General features: G+C 37.8%; 1 pseudogene; it reads right to left on the minus strand.

Moving 5' to 3' along the window:
- LOC127662676 (usherin-like) overlaps window positions 1-12,013 on the minus strand; it is a 388,775-nt pseudogene that overhangs the window by 225,497 nt on the left and 151,265 nt on the right.

The raw sequence follows: 12,013 nt of genomic DNA on the forward strand, positions 1-12,013 counted from the left end.
GGTTAAGAACGTCAAACAATGTCTAAAATATCCAACATTTATTTCAATTTCGTTTAAAATGAGCCCTCGCGCTCCCTCGTCTCCCCCACACTTATACACACCATCACACATGCATGCACACACCACACACACATAGAGACTCAAGTCGAAACTGAAAAATAGAGCGGTACCCCCGTAACTTGATCAATACAACAATTTCTATTTTCTGAAATAACTTCTAATATTTCAATATATTTCGCCCTAATCAGCCTCACATAGCTGTAATGTAAAACACTGCGTTACCCTCCACGCCCCCGCTTTCACACACACACACACACACACACACACACACACACACACACACACACACACACACACACACACACACACACACACACACACACACAGAGAGAGAGAGAGAGAGAGAGAGAGAGAGAGAGAGAGAGAGCAGCACAAGCCTCCATTGCTGGTACTAACATGACTTTTTCGAATTAGCAACGAAGACTAGAGCTGTATTAAAGCAAGATACACTTGGACAATACAACAGGTTCTATATTATCTGAGATATCTGAGGGAAAAACACTAGAGGACAAACATTATTATAGCCATAACACACATGCTTGAGGCCAAAAAAATTGAGTCGTCATGTCATGTCAGTGCACTCCTGTGTCTCAGTAGGGATGAAAAAAAGTTGTTATAACAGGAATATACCGATTTTGAAATGATGTTACATCTGATGAGAGCTGCAACAAAAAAGGTAATCCCAGAAGTAATCTCACTCATTTTCTGAGTTTCTCGCTTTCGATCGTCAAATGCGAACTCTCACTCATGCACAAACGCACAAAATTGTTCCTCCAGTAAGTCCTTGAGTAAAGCAGCGCAAGCAACGAAGGCTCCGACTGTATTAAAGCAAGATACTGACTATGTGGCGGAAGAAAGTAGTTGCACTCACAAGAGCATTTTAGGGACAAAACCAGAAAATGTTTGGAGATAAAACCCTGAACGATGTTTTAAGGTGTGGTAACCTTGGTATAAGCAGAATAATTGACTCTGGCCCGTTGAATTGTTTAAAAGTAATGCACACCAGAGGTGCAACGGTCACTCCGCTGCATGTCGTGACCGCATTACCACCTCGGGTGTGCATTATTTTTAAACAATTCAATGGATCGTCATCAATTATTCCTTACTTATTCTATGGAATAGAGTTGCTTAAAATATCTATTTTTATGTTCCAAGAAAACCCCCAACATAAGGGTTTTGAACAACATAAGTGTGAGTAAATGAGTGAGTATAAGTAAATTAAATTTTTTAAGTGAACTACTCCGTTAACTGGTGGCTAATTTTTTAGCACAAACCTGCCAGATAAACACATTCATTCAATTCCTTTACAATATACACATATTCACTCTTTGTCTTAAGCCTGATTCACTGCAAATTGCTCCATTCACGTTTTCACATTCACAGTTATGAATGACATAAGAATTACGTACGTTACTTGATATTTTAAATGTAAAACTGCGAATTCCGCCAAATGGTTTTGCGCCCTTGGAAATTCATGTCGGTCCATACAGCATTTTTGCAATATTGTGTGTTTAGTTAGATACTTACATCTCACATGACAAACACCCTTAACATTATCTGCTTGCTGATGCACAATGCTGGGATAATCCATGAGGTTCCCACTTAGCGTCTTAAACTTGAGTCCTGCCTTCATCAATTTGATTGACAATTCTCAAATGACATTTACGAACATGTTAAACTACTGAGCACAGTCATTTTTTTTTAATCTTTTAAACCATTATCTTATTCCTGCAACAACGTAATGACAATTAGACAGTGGCGCATTATGAATTACAGCAGAACAGCAACAAGGATATCAGTTATTGAGAGGTCATCTGGAGGACATCTGGCCATATCTGATTATTGGGTGTGGGGACTTATATATTGTGGTTACGGCTCTGAATAACACACATTTAATTCTGTTTCTCACACTAAGTTACTGAATGATGTGGACTAAAACCCACAAGTTATATGGTTTACTTTTTATGCATTTAGGTATTTTTTTTGTTTGTTGTTTTTTTAGCTTTATGACAATGTGGTCATATCAAATAGAAAACATAAAAAAATGTTTTGTGTTCTATAAAATAAATAACAGCATGCCGGTTTAGAACCAGACGAGGGTGAGAAAATAATGAGAGAATTGTCATGTTTGGGTAAACTATTTAACCTATAAAATGAGCAGCGGGAAATAACAGGCTTGTTGAAAAGAATGTATGTACTAATAAATAGTTAATCAAATATTTGTTCCTCAACATATGTGCAAAAGTCCTTAAGCTAGCTGCTATAGGTGATGGAGTGTATGTCATCAACATAGTGAGCAGCATACTCTTGGTTAATAGCCCTTGAGTTTGTTTAAGATAAAATGAGCATTGTCCATGGTACTAATGCAACTAATCATGCCCATGGGCCTTGGAGAAACTGTTTCTCCTCACTGTCGGCCTGGAAATCCACTCATCACATGGTTATCTCTCAGATAAGGATAAGGAGACATTGGGGGAAAAACAGCATAATTTGTGACAGCCTTTACAGTAACTAAATACACTTTCATGAGACAGTGTTTCATAAAATGCTCATTAATTTCATCATTAGAAACAGTGTGTGGGGAAGCATACTGGTTCTCTGTGTTATGCTCAATTAGCATCCCATGGTGCTAATCCCATTAGAATTGTTGAATTCGTTAATGGGGGAACTAATGGGCATGCTATCTGGGGACATTAATTGGGCATGACACCACTTTTAGTTATAATTATCAAACTACCATGACAAAATCTGTTTACGAATGCAAAACTGGCAATATTCAGCAACAGTGGGTTATTGGTGGGGAGAGAAACTCGGTGGTCTTCTGGACATTAATGTGAAATCATCTTTCATGATTGCTTTCATCATCAGAGCAACAGACTAAACCTTGCATGCTAGTGCTGCAGTGGGGTAATTAGCATGCCATTGCTATTCCCACCCAATGTCTGCGGGTAGCAAGTTAATTGGTCTGAAACTCAAACACTCAATGAGCTGAAGTCTGTAGCACAGAAAAAAATTATACATAGTTAATGCCATCAAAATGTACATTTCCATCTTTAAAGCTAAGCTGCCTTGTTGCATACTGCCTATTTAGATAGCTGCCTTAAAAAGCAAAGACCACAAAAATGTGAATACAGCAACAGTAGGTCAAAAGTTATTTTGTGGAAATTGGTGTGAAATTTCAAATCCCTATCCCCAGTGGCTGAAGCAAGAAGTGCTGTAACAGCTTCAGTTTCCAGGTGAAATGTCCACAGAGAGGCACCAAAAGTGAGTTGTATTTTTTAAATGTCTTTAACTTTACCCCCAAACCCAAATTCTAACCGTCAGTGAAGTAAAAATTTCATTTTAGAGCACCCCCAAATAGCATTCACCTTTGTTTATGTGACCATGATTACTTCCTGGTTTTCAGTGGACCAGAACCTGTGTCCTGCTACTCCTGCTAGAGTAGTGCCACAGGAAAAGCTAAACACATCTGAATTGATGCAACAAAAAAAGGGACCATTGCATAAATAAAAACATAGCTGTCAATGACCACGACATACCTGAGGGTCGAAGAGGAAGTACGGATGGACCTTGTTTATTTGCAGAGTGACATACTCCTCCTGCACTCCAGGGGAAATTGCAAACAGGATAAGCCCCTCCTCTACGCGTGTCCGGAAACTCAGCTGTAGGCCTGGAGAGAATGTCAGCACATTCCATATCATAAGCCTGATTGACTGGCAACCCACTCTACTAATCAAACAGCTGACCTATATAGCTCAACAGATGAGGACAGCAACGCTGTAAAATATGTCTTACTGTAATCATTATGCCATAACAAAATCATTTTCATGAAACAGTTTAAAATACGACTAGTTAAAAGATTTCTGTAATTTTTAAGAACTTGATTTTATGAGTTTTCATTGTGTTTCTTCTCGATTGCCTTTTTTTAATTTAATTTAAATTAACTTTGATTTTAAACTTTACAGCAGCAATTAATCTCAATTTTAGTGTTTTTTTCTTCTGTGTATGTAAAATTATTTATTTAAAAAAAAAAAAAAACAGCAGTACAAATATGGTAGTAGGACAAAGAGACAGAGTGAAACAGAACAATACAGATTGAAATCATTACAAGTTGCATGTTAAATGCATGAGCATGGCGATTTTATGCATAAGAATCCATTAACAAGTGACAGGATAAACATGCCTAGAAGTGTGAGAAAATGAGCTCTGATGATTCTTGAGGAGCCATGTGTTTGTTGCCTGTGAGAACAAAACATTAAGCACTGCCTGAATGGTCTCAGAGTGCCTAAAAGGCTCTACCCTCTAAAGACTCAATGCTAAAACAACTGCTTTTTTATCTCTTAGTAAAACCTTCCACCATCTGACCTAAAATAAGATGTAAGAAATACCTTTGAAGTGATATCCCTCTTCAATATGAGGTCATTAATATGTTGAAGGCTGTGACTGCAAACCGACTTAAATACAGACTGCTTAGATTAAAAAGATTCCACTTAATCTATCATTGAATCTCCAGTGAATTGAAGCGGTTGTACATCTCCTTGACCCCATGTAGAGCAGCAAGATGTTTCTTCAGGCTTCAGATCTATACAACTGATAAAGGGATTATACTATCTGAATACCAACCCTACAAGACTGACTTCAGTTGCATGTGAAGGCTATATGAAGAGGACATCATTTATTTTGCTGTTTGATTACCTTGACCTGTACTCTGTGGTGCCATTATTATCCATCTCTCCACAGTTTTTGGCTTCTAGCAGGAGAGGGGGGAAATCAACAATTCAATTGTTTCTCATTGCTTGTTTCTTGTGACACAAAAAGCACAAAGGACAGCGATGTCAGGTTCTTAAATATTTAAGCTAATATTGATTATCATGACAAAAGCCCACTGAACCTCTGTCAGGACATATAATGCAGCTCAGAAAATGAGGACTGTTCCGCCTGACCACACTAAAATTGTAATACATTGTTCTTCAATAATCTAGGAAATTACAAGCATGGTTGCTCACTGAGAAACCATAAGAATTCCACATGTGATTTTAGTGTGGTTTAGAAAAAAATTGAAAATGTATATCCAAGTTTTCACATGTGCAAATTCCAAGCCTTAAAAGCTAGTTCACCCAAAAATGGAAATTCTGTGATCATTTACTCTCCCTCATGGCATTCCAAACCCATACTACAGCCACAGTCACCGCCATTTCTCAGTACAATAAAAGTGGATGCAGACACATCATGTCTGTCCCTAACAGATGAGTAAATATGATACCAAATACCAAACTTTTAAATGTCTTATTCTTTTGATCACATATTACATGAATTTAACATGTTCCCACATGCGCTTAATGTGTGTTCCCAAGTGAAATTCAAGGGCTTTTTTCAGTGAAGGCAGAGGAATCATCTCAAGGCACCACTTAATGAGGTGTTCTGTAAAAGAACGTAGAGTCTCAAGTTCTGTATAAGAATGTAGAGTCTCAAGTTCACCATCTAGATTCAGCCCTGTGGCAGGTGGTGGGGGAAAACCTGGATCAGAAGTTGTAGGTTCAGCAGAGCAGATCTCTCTGGGGTGATCAGCTATTTTTTGACAAGTGCTTCACATCCATCAGAACGTCTGGTCCATTACAGGAAAGGCAATGTGGAGGCTAAAGGGATATCTGTGGGATTTGAACTCCCTTTGGAATGGCGTGGGGCGGTACGCACTGACATGCCTGTCAAGAAAAGCTGTGGTCAGAGGTCTCTCAGGTGCAGGGCTGGTCTGAGCAGGATGATGAGGAATGAGATTCACCTCTGTGGGTCTCAAGACTAGCACTGAGACATGGGGAAGATGTGAAGCACTTTTATATGGGGACTGCATCAGCACTTTATAACGCACTGCTCAGGGTAATGCACCCAACAAATATGGACAGAAATGGCTGAGAAATGCTTACATAAATAAATATATTTTATAATACATAGGTATATATTGCAGAAAACAGTGAAAACCAAAAATAGATTCAGTGGTAGCTATTTGTCATTTCAACTTCTGTCAGGTTAAAGAAACAAAGAACATTTTATGTTAACCTAACCCATGAATTTCTTACTTATGTGTAACACAAAAGGTGCATTTTTAGAAAGACTTCATTTTTTTTTTTTTTGCCATGTAAAGGCAGTGTTGTATAAAGTTTCCATTTGTCATACTTGAGTAAAAGTAAAGATACCTTCATGGAAATTGACACTAGTAAAATTTTAAGTAGCTCATAAGAAAACAACTTCATTAAAAGTATTAAAATAACTGATATTAAATGTAATTAAGTATCAAAAGAACAGGTAAATTGCATACATTTCTGAATAGTTCGTTAAACCCATGGCAACTTATTTGATTGGTGGTGCTCATCATTTACTCGCCCTCATACCATCCCAGATGTGTATAACTTTCTTTCATCTGCAGAACACAAACAAAGATTTTAAAAGAATATTTCAGCTCTTTAAGTTAATTCAATGCAAGTGAATGGAAAGAGTTATCCATACTACTACAGTGGTTAAACCCACGTCCTCTGAAGCAATTAATTTGGTTTTGCGTGAAAACAAACCAAACTGTAACAAATTTTCATTGTATATCTCGCCATTGAAATTACTAAGCACGATGATTTCAAGCTTGATTTCACTTTCTTGTGCTTGATGCATGCGCAGGGCCCTGGGTGGCACTAGGGGAAGTGTAATTGAACGTGTAATCCTGATTGGCAAGAAGACTGCTGATGTCAAAATTTATAGATGAAAAAAAAGTTATATTTTAATCTATTCTCACCCAAAAAACAATTTGATCCATTCAGAAGACATTGATGAATCCACTGGAGTATTATGGATTACTCTTATGCTGCACTGATGTGCTTCTTGGAGCTTTAAAGGTTTGGCCACCATTCACTTACATTGAATTGACCTACATAACAGCAATATTCTTCTGAAAAGCTTTGTTTGTTTGTGTTCTGCAGAAACAAAATGAAAGTTATGCACATCTTGGATCGAATGAGGGGGAGAAAATGATGAGAGAATTTTAATTTTTAAACAAACCATCCCTTTAAAGGCACATTCAAGTCACATCAGAATGATCATATTTATGGGATTTTGGGGCAAATAAGCAACCACCCAGGACACTCTGAAAACTGCATAGCAATGTGCTGAAACACAGTTAAAACAACTTAACAGCATAGCAACAACCTAACAACCACACAGAACACCCTGTCAACTGCAAAGCATGAGCATAAAACACAGAAAACAACTTAACAGCATAGTAACAACCTGGAACCACATTCTGTAACAATGCCCAAAAACACACAACAGACATCACCTTGATAATTGCATAGCATGCCCTACCAACCATACAGATAACCCTAGTTACCACATACTGTAGCATAAATGTGCTACAAAGCAAATATAACATTTTAGCAACCACCAGAAAACTAGTTTTGCTTTGGCAAAGACCATTCACATCTTCTTAACATATCAAAATAAATATTGTTTGACATTTTCATGAGGGCTAGTAATTATTCATACACGTCATAACTTGTTTAAATGTAAATGTATGTGAATGACTTTTATATGAACGGGTCTCCTGGAAAGGTGGGAGACTGATCACACATAACTTCATTATTTCATAGCTTTCATAATGTTTAACCTATACATATTAATTTAATTAGTCGGAAAAATCTAAATAAATAACTCACATGAGCAGATTCTTGTCTTCCCCAGAGAAGACAGATGACGAAACATGTAATCTGGCATGCTCTTCGCTTGTGATTTTGATTCAGATTCATGATTCGCAAAACAAATTGTTCAGACCACTTTTTGAATCTTTCTGTTCAGTTCAAAGAAATCACATTTAAAAGATTTGAATCAAATGATTCTTTCAAAGAATCACACATCACTATCGTCCATCTGCATACATGTTTGCACGTACTGCTGTTATTTTCTTGGGGTGTTCAGTCGCAAAAGTAACGAAAGGGTCTGGAGAAATTTATCAGAGTAAAAGTATACATTTTCTCGGCAAAATGTAGTAAAGTGAAAATAAAAGTCCAAAGAAATATTTATACTCGAATAAAGTACAAATATTAAAAATCTGTACATCAGTACAGTAACTAAGTATTTGTACTTTGTTATTGTACACCTCTGTGTAAAGGACTTTTCATACCGAATTGGCCCTTTCACATAGAAAGCAATGCAAATTTTCGGCATTAGCATATTCAAGACTTTACAATAATCAACAAGCAATTTTTCCTCAGTAGGGTAGATGGCTCAATGCACCTTTCAGCTGGTCTGCCACTCACACATCAAAGATGAGAAGAAGAACTTAACAAGCAGATCAAATAAAGAAAACAGATTTATCTACAAGCTTCAGTAGTGATGAAGAGTTTGTGGTTGATATGCAATGGCTATTACATCAAAACTAACTGGTTTTTATTGTGCTGGTAACAAAATGCAAAAAGATCTTATGAGTTTTGCTGTTAGTGACGTAGCTTCCATATTTTATTTTAAAGTCACTATTCACTTGCATTATACAGCAAATGTACCCTGTGAAGTCTTTGAAAAAAAAAAAAAAAACTTTTGAGTTCCATAGAAGAAAGAAAGTCATACAGGTTTGAACTTATATTAGGGTGAGTAAATAATTATACAATTTTCATTTTTGGAGAGACTATTCCTTTATTTAAATATTTAACTGTACAATTTTGGAAAAACATAGGGAGCATGGGAATATTTGGAGCTGTTTGTATAATGGAAATTGATGGTGATTCATCCAAAAGTATTTCATTTGGCCAAAAACCATCATATCAGCTATAAATAAAACAAACAGGGCTATTTGAATTTAATCTGCTTAGTACATAACCTGAATAACTTCAGTCATGTTAGTATTATTGTGGCATTAATCAAGTTGTTGCGTATTAATGAGTTTTCAGGAAATGCTAATTACTGTCATAGATTCTGCAGCACCCCATTAAATATACAAATTACAGAATTAAAGAGCCAGAGCTTTTCATGATTAATCTTTAAATGGGGAAAAAACTAATGATGTCTGTACAAAGTTTCCCTCTACTTTCCACTGACTGAGGCTGTTTGTAAATCAATCAAATTAATTAAGGAAAATCATTTTTATCATTTAACATTTTGAGCTACAATAGCATGAGGTCTTTGGCAATTGCTTCATTCTCATGTATTGCTACATACTATTTTGTGGAAAATTGTACATATATCCACTGCCACTCAATGCAGAAATAAAATGTGTTTGACTATACAATACATGAATAAAAATGAATAAAATTATTACTATAGGCAAAATTAATGCAAGTAGGGCTGAAACGATTAGTCAACATTATCGACAATGTTGACAATAAAAACAATTTAACACAAATTTTCGTTGTCGAATAGACGTTTAATCTCATTTAACGTAACATGAGATCAGATTATATTCTAATGATGACGCGCGAGAGCTGCACTACAGTTCGCGCCTGACAGAGGAGAGGAAGAATTACACAGCTCACAGTCTAGATGCACTTCCAAACAGCTGAAGGTGATGTAGATCACAGAGTATGAGGGAATTATAATGCAAAAATACCAAATAAGTAAATACAGAAGCACTTACTTTGTGGAATAAGTGGAGCTGGAGCTGCAGCTCCACTGAAGCAAAACATGCATGTTGAGCATCTTTAAAGGAAACACCATTACATCTTTAGTTATATACGTTATAGCTTTATTAAAGTTCAAATAATACGCAAGCAGATCATGTATATAACTACAAACTCTGAAAGTGGCATTTCTCTGTGCGGTCAGCACCTCTTCTATGAGTTGCGCAAATGTCCCTGTGAAGAGAAGGAGGACACGGCCGGCCCTGAATTGGGCAAATCAGCCGGGAGGGGGATAAAGACTAGCCGGTGACGGCAATTCAAGAGAAAGACACACGCTGCCACGTTGCATGTGTGTCTGTGTTTGTTTATTTACGTTCATTTATATCATTAAAATTTATGTTGACTGTTCAGCAGGTTCCCGCCTCCTCCTTGCCTGTCCTTGAACTGTTAGAATGCTGCACTGTCGTGGAGTCCTCGCCATTGCCATCCACCAGGGGATGCAGAGTGCCGGGGTAACCGCTGCCGGCTGCCGAGAGCTGCCAGTGGAACCGCTGCCATCTGCCGAAGAAGGGGAGGAGCAGTTGAGGACCGGGCGACAGCACGTCCGGGAGCTGGTGAGCAAGTTTTTCTCTCTCTCCTCTCTCTCTCTGTCACCCCACATTATGCTTTCCCTCTCTCTTTTCTCTCCCAGGGCTCCAGAAAGGTGGGGAAGACCTGCCGGCAGGCACGGCCAGAAGGGCATTGCCCCCCCCTCAAGGAAGGTAGGAGAGTGCGTCATGCGGGGGGTTTTCCCGTCCTGAGTCGGGCGATGGAGGAGTGTGATGAGGCCATGAGGACATGGCCAGCCCTGAATCGGGCTAATCAGCCGGGAAGGGGATAAAGATTAGCCAGAGGCACCAGTTCGAGAGAGAGATAAACGCGACCACGTTGCATGTGTGTCTGTGTTCGTTTATGTTTGTTTTAAGTTACGTTTTTGATTAAATTTACATTGACTATTCACCTTGTTCCCGCCTCCTCCTTGCCCATCCTTGAACTGTTACCGTCCCTTTCTAAAGGGGAGAGATTGAAACAGCACCTGGTTGAGGCACACTGTCGTGGCAATGCTCATCCCTTGAGTGTGCATGCTTATTGCAGCTATATTATAACATAATATTGATAATCATTATATATGTGTCACTGTGCATTTATTATCGTGAAGAAAATTGGCAATATGCAGCTTTATTAATAAGAGAGAGTTAAAGATGGACTGAAGTGAACAGAAAGGTGAGAGGGTGTAGTCTTCGTCTGATTAAAATCTGAAACAAAATACGATTCTGATTTGTTTTTGTTTTGGATTGTTTTCCAATATACATATCTAAAACTCCTTTAAAACAATGTATGTTTTCTTTTGCAGCTATACTGTAGACGAAATGCTTTTTTAATGTTGAATATAACTGTTACATTCTCGTGTTGTCTGCCCTCAATCACGATTATGTCACGGTCTCGTGTCATGCGCACCGTGTTTCGTGTCGTCCGCACCGCGTTTTCTGTTCCACCCAGCACTGATCCCGTTCCATGTCACGTTTTCCCTGTTGTCCGCCCTGAGTCTCACTGTCCGTGTGTAAACTTCACTTCACGTCTTTCCCGGTGCTGTCACAGCTTTATTGTCCGCACCTGTTCGTCATTTTGTTATCACCGTGTCTGTCCATTTAAACCCCGCTGTTTTCTCCTTCCCCTGTCGATCGTTGACGTTTCTTGTCCGTCTTCACGGTTCACGTTTATTTCTATGACCTCTTGCTGTTCTCTCTGTTCCCCTAGTTCATTTAAGGATTCCCCAGACCTTCGTGGATGTTCGCTGTTTGTCCCACCTACTGTGTGTTATTTTGTGTTTGAGTTTATTCCCATCGTGGATTTTTTCTTTTGTTCCTGTGTTTTGTTAATTAGTTGTTGTTTTTTCAATAAAAGACCGCATTTGGATCCGCATCACCTGTCTGCCTTCTCCTCACTTCACACAAATCGTTACAATAACATAAAAAATACAAAATATTTAAAAATATCTAAAAATCCTTTAAAAAAGATGCATTCACCTGAGAAGCAGCATATAAGATATTTATTCTTGCTTTTAGAGAACAGTTCTTGAATAAGTATATTTACTACACTCGCAGAAGAATAACCAAGTGAAAAATACACTTCTATGCAAAATACACTTACTGTATATTTAAGATACATTCTCTTAAAGCAAGTCTAAATGTCTTATATGTTGCTTCTCAAGTAAATGTATCCTGTTTTAAGGATTTTTATACCATTTTAAATGGAAAACAAGACAAAAACACTTGATAACAATAGTTATATATCAATAACAATCACAACTCAAGTCAATTCATCTC

Source organism: Xyrauchen texanus, chromosome 22 (assembly GCF_025860055.1).
Source record: "Xyrauchen texanus isolate HMW12.3.18 chromosome 22, RBS_HiC_50CHRs, whole genome shotgun sequence".
In the NCBI taxonomy this organism is placed as follows: domain Eukaryota; kingdom Metazoa; phylum Chordata; class Actinopteri; order Cypriniformes; family Catostomidae; genus Xyrauchen; species Xyrauchen texanus.